Source organism: Oncorhynchus tshawytscha, linkage group LG25, assembly GCF_018296145.1.
Source record: "Oncorhynchus tshawytscha isolate Ot180627B linkage group LG25, Otsh_v2.0, whole genome shotgun sequence".
In the NCBI taxonomy this organism is placed as follows: Eukaryota; Metazoa; Chordata; class Actinopteri; order Salmoniformes; family Salmonidae; genus Oncorhynchus; species Oncorhynchus tshawytscha.
The window spans coordinates 26,647,273-26,655,300 of record NC_056453.1 but is presented as its reverse complement, the minus strand read 5'-3'; the positions used below and the strand labels follow the sequence as shown (position 1 = coordinate 26,655,300).

Sequence of the window (8,028 nt, the reverse complement as noted above, 5' to 3'; positions counted from 1 at the left end):
GACTTAGAAAAAGACAACTGTCCAAAGGTATGTGCACCACTGTCCACTAACACTTACCGCATACACACATCACATTCAAAGGCCCATCCTATTTAAAGCATTTATGTCACATTTCAATTTCACCCATGTCCCTGTATTTTCCTTTTCAAGAAATAACTAGTATTTCATAACGAGTAGATAAATTGCTGTACGTTATTATTTATGTATATTCATGGTGTATGTGATGATAAACATTTAACTGACTGCTGATGCAACATGGTCTACTAAGTGATCCAATGAAACATTAACTTCTCCATTCTCTCTGTCTTCAATCATAATTCACTTTCAGAGGTCCATCACACATCCACAGGTGACACATCCAGGTCATCTAAGGAGGTTAACATGATCATGCAGGTAACTATCGTTTACTCCAAGGTTTAGTTTGGCATTCTACTGGAAGAGCTATTACAAGGCTTGAAACACAATATCACTGAAAGAAGTGACGGTTAATATTTCGAAATTCAAATAATGTCATATCTATGGGCCTACCTAAATCAGAACACGGTATTTACAGAGACAGACAGTGGTATGGAATATAGGTATTGACAACCTTTTTTCAACCAGTTCCAAGATGATGGTGCTGTTAAGCTTGCTCAGGATAGTAAACACGCTCTTTCCAGGGTATTGGTTGCAGAAAGATACTAAATGACTTGATTGGCTCATAGTCATTAATAACAGATAGCAGAGTATGGAAGTTAAGATCAGTTAACATTGACTCAGCTGCAGTCAGCCCTCTATTATCTCTGTATTATTTTGGCCTAGTCGTCTGGGGATGTTTCTGCCTGTGGTGTTTTATCTAAGGAAATCTGAATACCCAGGTTTGTATTATTTTGCTGACATCACCCTATTCTCTCCAAATTGTCTGAACTTCCGGGAATCTGGTAACCAGGAGTGTCTAATAGTTTGATCCATGACCTATTTTCCTATTTAACCCTTCACTTCTATCAGGATTCCAATGCACACATAACCAAACAAAAATAGCATTACATAGGCCATTAGGCCCATTCAATCAGATATATATTTTTGCTATCATGATTTAAATCAAACATGATACCACAACAGACATTGTAAAACCCCAGAGTAATGGAAACTGTGCAGAATAGAGGGTGGGCAAAGTCAACTGATAACAACAGGGGTACACATTAAATGTGTTGTCCATTAGACCTGTTCTTTATTCAGTGTAATCTAACTATCTAAACTGCCTCTTCATATACAATTAATTATGCACTATAGTCCACAGGTCTGGTTGCTGTACAGTTCTCAGTTGGACATTCATGCGGCAAATAAAAGATTGCAGTGAGTATACATATAATTCATGGTTCACAGTAACGACATATTGCATTGAAATGTTATGTTGAAAAAGTTGATTTCATTTTTGGAGGAGATCATCATTCATCGCTATAATATAATGCTAACATTGCACTTCAAAACTAATAAACAACCCAAAAGAGTATTAGTACATCATTTGTGTGACTCTTGGTAAAAGTTTAAAAGACTTTCAAGAATTTAACAAAAAAATGTTGACTCACTTATATTGTGTACAACGTGGACAGTAAACGATTGATAGACAAACGAGTTGTATTAGGTTGACATTCTGTATGTAATTTAAAATAAAATATTGCTCTTCCACTTTTAAACTCCTAAAATAGACATAAAAAAACGCAATTTGTCCCCTCCTCACAGTAGACCTAAACATACCTTCCGACACATAAATCAAACAGTGGACATGTTACACATGCATTTGAAGCCCATAAGGAGCCCTTTAAATGTTGCCATGGCGATATTTGTTTACAAATCCTCGGGTGGTGTTATGGTCAAGTAAACCAAAGCTCAACAGGTCCAGTTAGAATTCCAGCACATAGCTAGAGACTGAACCTCATGTGAGCTTAGACAGAACCCATGTCCTAATGTAAATACCAGTTATTAAATTCTGAAAAACAGTGTTTGAGTGGTTTGTACATTAGACGACAAGTTAAACAAGAACCAGAATGAAAACAATGAAAGTTACACAGTACTCTCCTCAAATTATCTGATTACAGCACTGCATTTTTCTTTTAACATAGGAACTACTAAATCAAAGGGACGGTAAATCCCACGTCAGGAAGTTGACTCAATGTCATATGCCAAATTAATCTGAGTTTACATACACTTACCATGGGAAAGGTCAGAGTAAACCAGGTCAATAAAACAACAACATAGACCCTCCTAGTTATCAAGAGGGTTTGATCTTTCACATTGTCTATTGGAAGCTGTGTGTCCTTCAGGATCATGGATATAACACAGGGAAAGTCAATGAGTAGTCTTATCAAACAGCACTTTGAGGGAAGTCAGAACTGTCTCCATTGCAGTTCACGTTGGTAAAGCAAAAATAGCACAAGGTCAGTGAGGCCTAACCTTCACATATCTCAGATACTCCAGACCAGACCTTCGCCCATATTCCAGTCGCTGTTTTCCTTACGGTCCTGAACTCTTAACATGCTGACATGGAACCAGAATTGGCACCCATGCGTCCCTACTGTCGCACGTGCAGACAGAGGCTAGGCCACACAACAGTACTTCTTCCAGCACGACCTAGAAAGCTTCTTCATCTTATCTGGAGTCCGTTTTTTCAGTCGATGCTGCTGCTGACTGTCGGAGTGCTGGATGCTGGCCACAATGGCTGCGTCAAACACCTCTTTGAGGTTCTTCTGGGTGAGTGAGGAGCACTCCATGTATGACACGGCCCTCATGTCCTCGGCACACTGCTGGGCCTCCTGGGGCTCCACTGGCCTCTCTTTGTACTTTGCCAGCTCGATCAGAACCTTGACGTCCTCCCGCAGGTCTGACTGGGTTCCCACCAGAACCACCGGCGCCTGTGGGCAGTGCCGGCGAATCTCTGGCACCCATTTCTCTGTGACATTCTGAAAGAAGAAGGGCTGACAACACTGAAGCACAGCAGGAAGATGTCTGCGTTGGTGTAGCAGAGCGGACGCAGTTTGTCAAACTCATCCTGCGGGAAGAGGAGAGGAGAGGAGAGGAGAGGGGGGTTCATGACACGACCTGATAACTAGTAGAACCAAGAATGGCCATGCTCAACACAATATTCCTCCTTGTGAAAAGGTATTTGAGTGCAGGAATGGAAAGGGCATAGCCGTAACTAAGAGAAGGAAAATCCTGCTCTTATTGGCTAAGATGTCACCATGTGCATGGCTGTAACTAGTGGCGCCTCTGCCTCATGACATAGTCTCTCTGGCAGGCAGGAAAACACAATCTATGTCCACAGCCTGACAACACATGACACTTCTATCGGTTTCTGTTAGAGTGAAAGTGTTCTGTTTACATGCCATAGTTCTTCTGACTGGGGACAGCACTTTCAGCATAGCCTGTAGTTAATTTTAATCTCCTCCAATGTTGGTGACTGACATACCATTGCGTAATGTATTGTTGAAGGCACTGTTTATTCCGACCAGCATATCTTGAATGCTAAATCAAAAAAACTGCCAACAGCTAAATTGGAGAAGAGAGGGAGCATTGTTAAATTGCTATAACATGTCTATTATAGATTAAAATAATGACATGCACCATAGTCCACACTTTTGACTCCCAAAAGGAATTTGTGATGATGATCATGCAGCTAAATCATGTGAAAGAGAACGTGTGATGAGGCTGTTGAGAGGGTACAGGAGCAAAACATTTATGATTTGCAGTTGGCACAGCCAACCACTACCCCGCTGCCAAACTCTAAGTATAAGTATAGAGATATGTAATTTTCACCAGCTAAAGAGATGGAGTGGAGCGGTGACATCATTTATATCATGTATTAGTGGCAGCACAGCGTTGCTGGGGATTTACAGTGGTAAGCATCTAACCCATGGGCCATTGCACTGACGCCAATATGGGTGCTTATCTTCGCTAATGTGTGTTTAGTCCTTTTATCTGGCAAACATATTACGCAACATTCAGATTACATTTGCATATCTCCAAAACATCTAGTTCTACTGTGATTTCAACTGGAGGAAAGATAACCATGGCATTCCACTGAGATTATATTTTGCTGTTTATTGACAAAGCATGCGTTCCCTGCTCTCTCGCGCTTTCATCTGTTTCTCTGATACACCCAGCTTGTGTGTACCCATTGCTTCCTGGAAGAGATTTTAATAGTGTATTTCCATCCTCAGGAACCCAATGAGGTCAACAACATAAACAGTGAGGGACACTGTAGTTGGTATTCAGGAAATCTTCTGCATGTTTAGTATGCTAAATACATGGACTCTGTTATGAAGAGGGAGCTGGGTGACATTGGTGACAAGCTCATTAATATTATTTTGATTCATTGGCTCAACCATTTTCTCACATTTGCATGGGGGTGCTGGTGCATGTGCTTTCATAATTATTATTTTGGGCTGTCACATGAGAGCTAATTATCCATGGCATGCAAGCGCAAATGTCATCTTGATTATTTGTTAATGTATGCTAAGTCTAACTATGTAATAGGCCTAACTAAGTTATAACTACTATATTGTTTGCATTGTCTTGTATAAAGCTCCAAACACATTGCAAACAATATTGCTTGCATTGTCTTGGTGTCTAATGAAAAGCCTATCCTCTCAGAGCCTCTCTGCTCGCTTTCCAAAGAGACAAAGCAGAACCCGATGAACTCACAGAGCACAGCCTGTGTCTAGACAGAACCGCTCTAGATCTCTCTTGGTCTGCTTTCCAGGGCTGTTTTCCACTGTTGACTCTCTCAGCCTGCTCTGCTCCTCAGAAACAGACCCATCTCGCGTTTCCTCTGACCAGCCCCAGCTGTGCCGAAGCTTACGTTTCCTTTCCAGGCTCAGATTCAATTCATTACAATTATAAGGTTTCCTATCTGTAATCCCCCAAGCCGGTTACCCCTCCCATGTGGGGGAGTCAGCGTTATCTGAGTAACCTCATTTTTGGTGCAGAATCACGACAAAAACACTGCTGGAGCACATCAATTTAGACAGATCACTTCACTCCCCTACATTAGTAGACTACATTTTACCTCATTCTTTACATCTGCTAGTCTAGTAATGCATAGGGGTTAGAACAAGTTTGAGATATTCTAGGAACAGAAAAAGGTCACCTTGTATGTTTTTAACCAATCCTTCACACTTCCAGGATAGTTGAGATAATATCAAACTGTCGTATATGTGTATTTTAATTACAAACCTGGCCAGCTGTGTCACAAAGCTGCAGTTTTACAGGCTTGCCATCAACTGCCACGACCGCTGAAAAAAAAACAATTATACATTTAATCAGCCAATATAACAAAGAAATTAGTAACCAAAATGGCATTATATACTGTTACGGACTGAATAGTGTTGTAATGAACAAACTATTGAGTATAATAATTACCATAGTCTTCCTGTTGCCGCCAATGTATGGCAGAAGACAATTGGAAACATTTTTACTAAAGCTGAATAGAAATGTTTTGTCAGTCTGAGTTTAAAATATACACTGAGTGTACAAAATATTAGGAATACCTCCTTCAAGAAATACTAATCAGGTGAATCCAGGTGAAAGCTATGATCCCTTATTGATGTCACCTGTTAAATCCACTTCAATCAGTGTAGATGAAGAGGAGGAAACAGGTTAAAGAAGGATTTTAAGCCTTGAAACATTGTGTATGTATTGCCATTCAAAGGCTGAATGAAAAAGACAAAAGATTTAAGTGCCTTTGAACTGGGTATGGTAGTACGGGCCAGGCACACCGGTTTGAGTGTGTCAAGAACTGCAAGTTGCTGCTGGGTTTTTCACACTCAACTGTTTTTGTGTGTATAAGAATAGTCTACCACCAGAAAGACATCCAGCCAACTTGACACAACTGTGGGAAGCATTGGAGTCAACATGGGCCAGCATCCCTGTGGAACGCTGTTCTGAGGGCAAAAGTCGGTGCAACTCAATATTGGGAAGGTGTTCCTAATGTTTTGTGCACCCAGTGTAGGCTACTCATGAATTCACATAAATGGCCCGTTAAAACCGCACGATAAAAACAAGAACTTGCATAGCCCAAAAATACGAATAATAAGTCCTAATAGCCGATTTATTAAAAAAAGGCACATATTTGTCAAGTTACCTGCAAAATTATCAAAAGCAGTTGGGACATATTCAGTTGGATATCCATTTGTGGTGTAGCTGACAATCAAGCTCGTTTTCCCAACTGCCCCGTCACCGACAAGCACACACTTCACTTTGCGCTCTACGCCACCGGACCGACACTTGGAGCCCGAAAACGACTCTCTGCTCCGAACCCTCCGAGGGGGAACCGGTGGGACCGCCGCCGACACTGCTACAGGTTTATATTCTCCATCGCCCTGGGGAGGCATCGCCTTGTGGTATCGCCAATGGAACCGTCCAGCGACCAGTTAATCCAAGTTTTGCCAAACTATTCGTTTCCTAAATCTGACATCAACTGGAATTTCACAAGAACTGTCCCTTATCTTCTGTAGTGTTTCCATGGCTGGAAAAAGTGTAGCCTTTCTATAAAGACGAAGCAGACAACTTGATGTCAATCCCCCACTGTGCATAAATGAATTCCCCAAGCAATAAATCCTATAGGAGAAAATGTTTCCAACCCGTATGATTTGAAGTTCCTTTCCTGAATCTTTTCCAGGGTTTTATTTCGCACTCAACCTCCTCAAAAAAAGCACAGCCTCCTACTCGTGAGCAGCATGACATCAGGAAACACCACTGAGTCAGAAAAAAATGTGCACCATTGACCAATAGCAATAAGCAAGCTTGCCCCCACCCCAAAATATAATAAATAAATACGCTTGAAACATACAGCAAATACATAATTTGTAAGACTTCGTCTGTTTAATGGTTTATAATACTCTTCTATTCATGGTTAAGTTTTAACCGGCGAAATTGTTACATGTGTTGGAAACAATTGTTACATTTGTATCCCTCAGCCTGTTTGATCTCACCAAGGTGTTACAACACAAACATATGGTTACAACGCACCACTTCTCTCCGATGATACGGCTGCGCCATAGAGTAGCTCAAATCTGCTACCTGGTGGACTTCGACAGGAAATATGATATATTGATTGACCACGTTAGAGACAAAGATGTAGCGTCATGTCGGCAGCATTAAGACTTCCGGTTTTCAGATTTGCCTTCCAAATAAAAGTATGCGTTAAAACGCTATGTGTTGTTAATAAATCAATTATTTTTGCAGCTTTGAATAGCGCATAATGTTAAAATGTTATGATTTTGTAACTACGCCGGGGAAAATCCTAAACTAAAGACAATTAGTGCTTTATATAAGATAAATAATATAAGATGGAGCATGAGGTAGAATGGTTAAAGCTTAAATAAATTAATGTAAGGAACATCATATTCTCCAGATCCTGTTCATCTAGCACTAAAGTCTATATATGGTGTTATTTCTTGGGTGACTGTGGTCTAAATACCCAGTAGCCCTTTCTACTCAACCCACTCCATTGGTCCAAATGCAATACACTACTGTAGGCATATAAATGACATTTTGTCTTATAGAGCAAAAACTATTCTGTTCGCCACAGTAAAAGTATTTTAGGGAAAATCCAGTAGGGTCTGTGTAATATATGGTGTCATTTCATGGGGCTCTGAATAATATGGAATGTTGATGGCCGTTTACTCCACCCACTCCATTGGCCACAATGTGAATCACTGTACATGGAATAAAAATTGGCTTATAAAGCAAAAACTATTCTGGGTACTTGTAACAGATGTCTTCGGGAGAAAGAGAGAAGGACCAAAGCGCAGCGTGGTAAGTGTTCATGATGATGTTTAATTAAAACTCAGAACACTAAACAATAAATGACAACGTGAATGTACAAAACCGAAACAGTACCGTGTGGCCCAAACACTCACACGGAAACAAACACCCACAAACCAAAAGTGAAACCAAGGCTACCTAAGTATGACTCCCAATCAGAGACAACTAACGACACCTGCCTCTGATTGAGAACCATACTAGGCCGAACACAAAAACCAACATAGA

General features: G+C 40.7%; 1 pseudogene; it reads right to left on the bottom strand.

The window, feature by feature from the left end:
• Positions 1 to 2,327: 2,327 nt before the first annotated feature.
• On the bottom strand, positions 2,328 to 6,731 carry LOC121840803 (annotated as a pseudogene).
• Between the last annotated feature and the right edge of the window lie 1,297 nt (positions 6,732 to 8,028).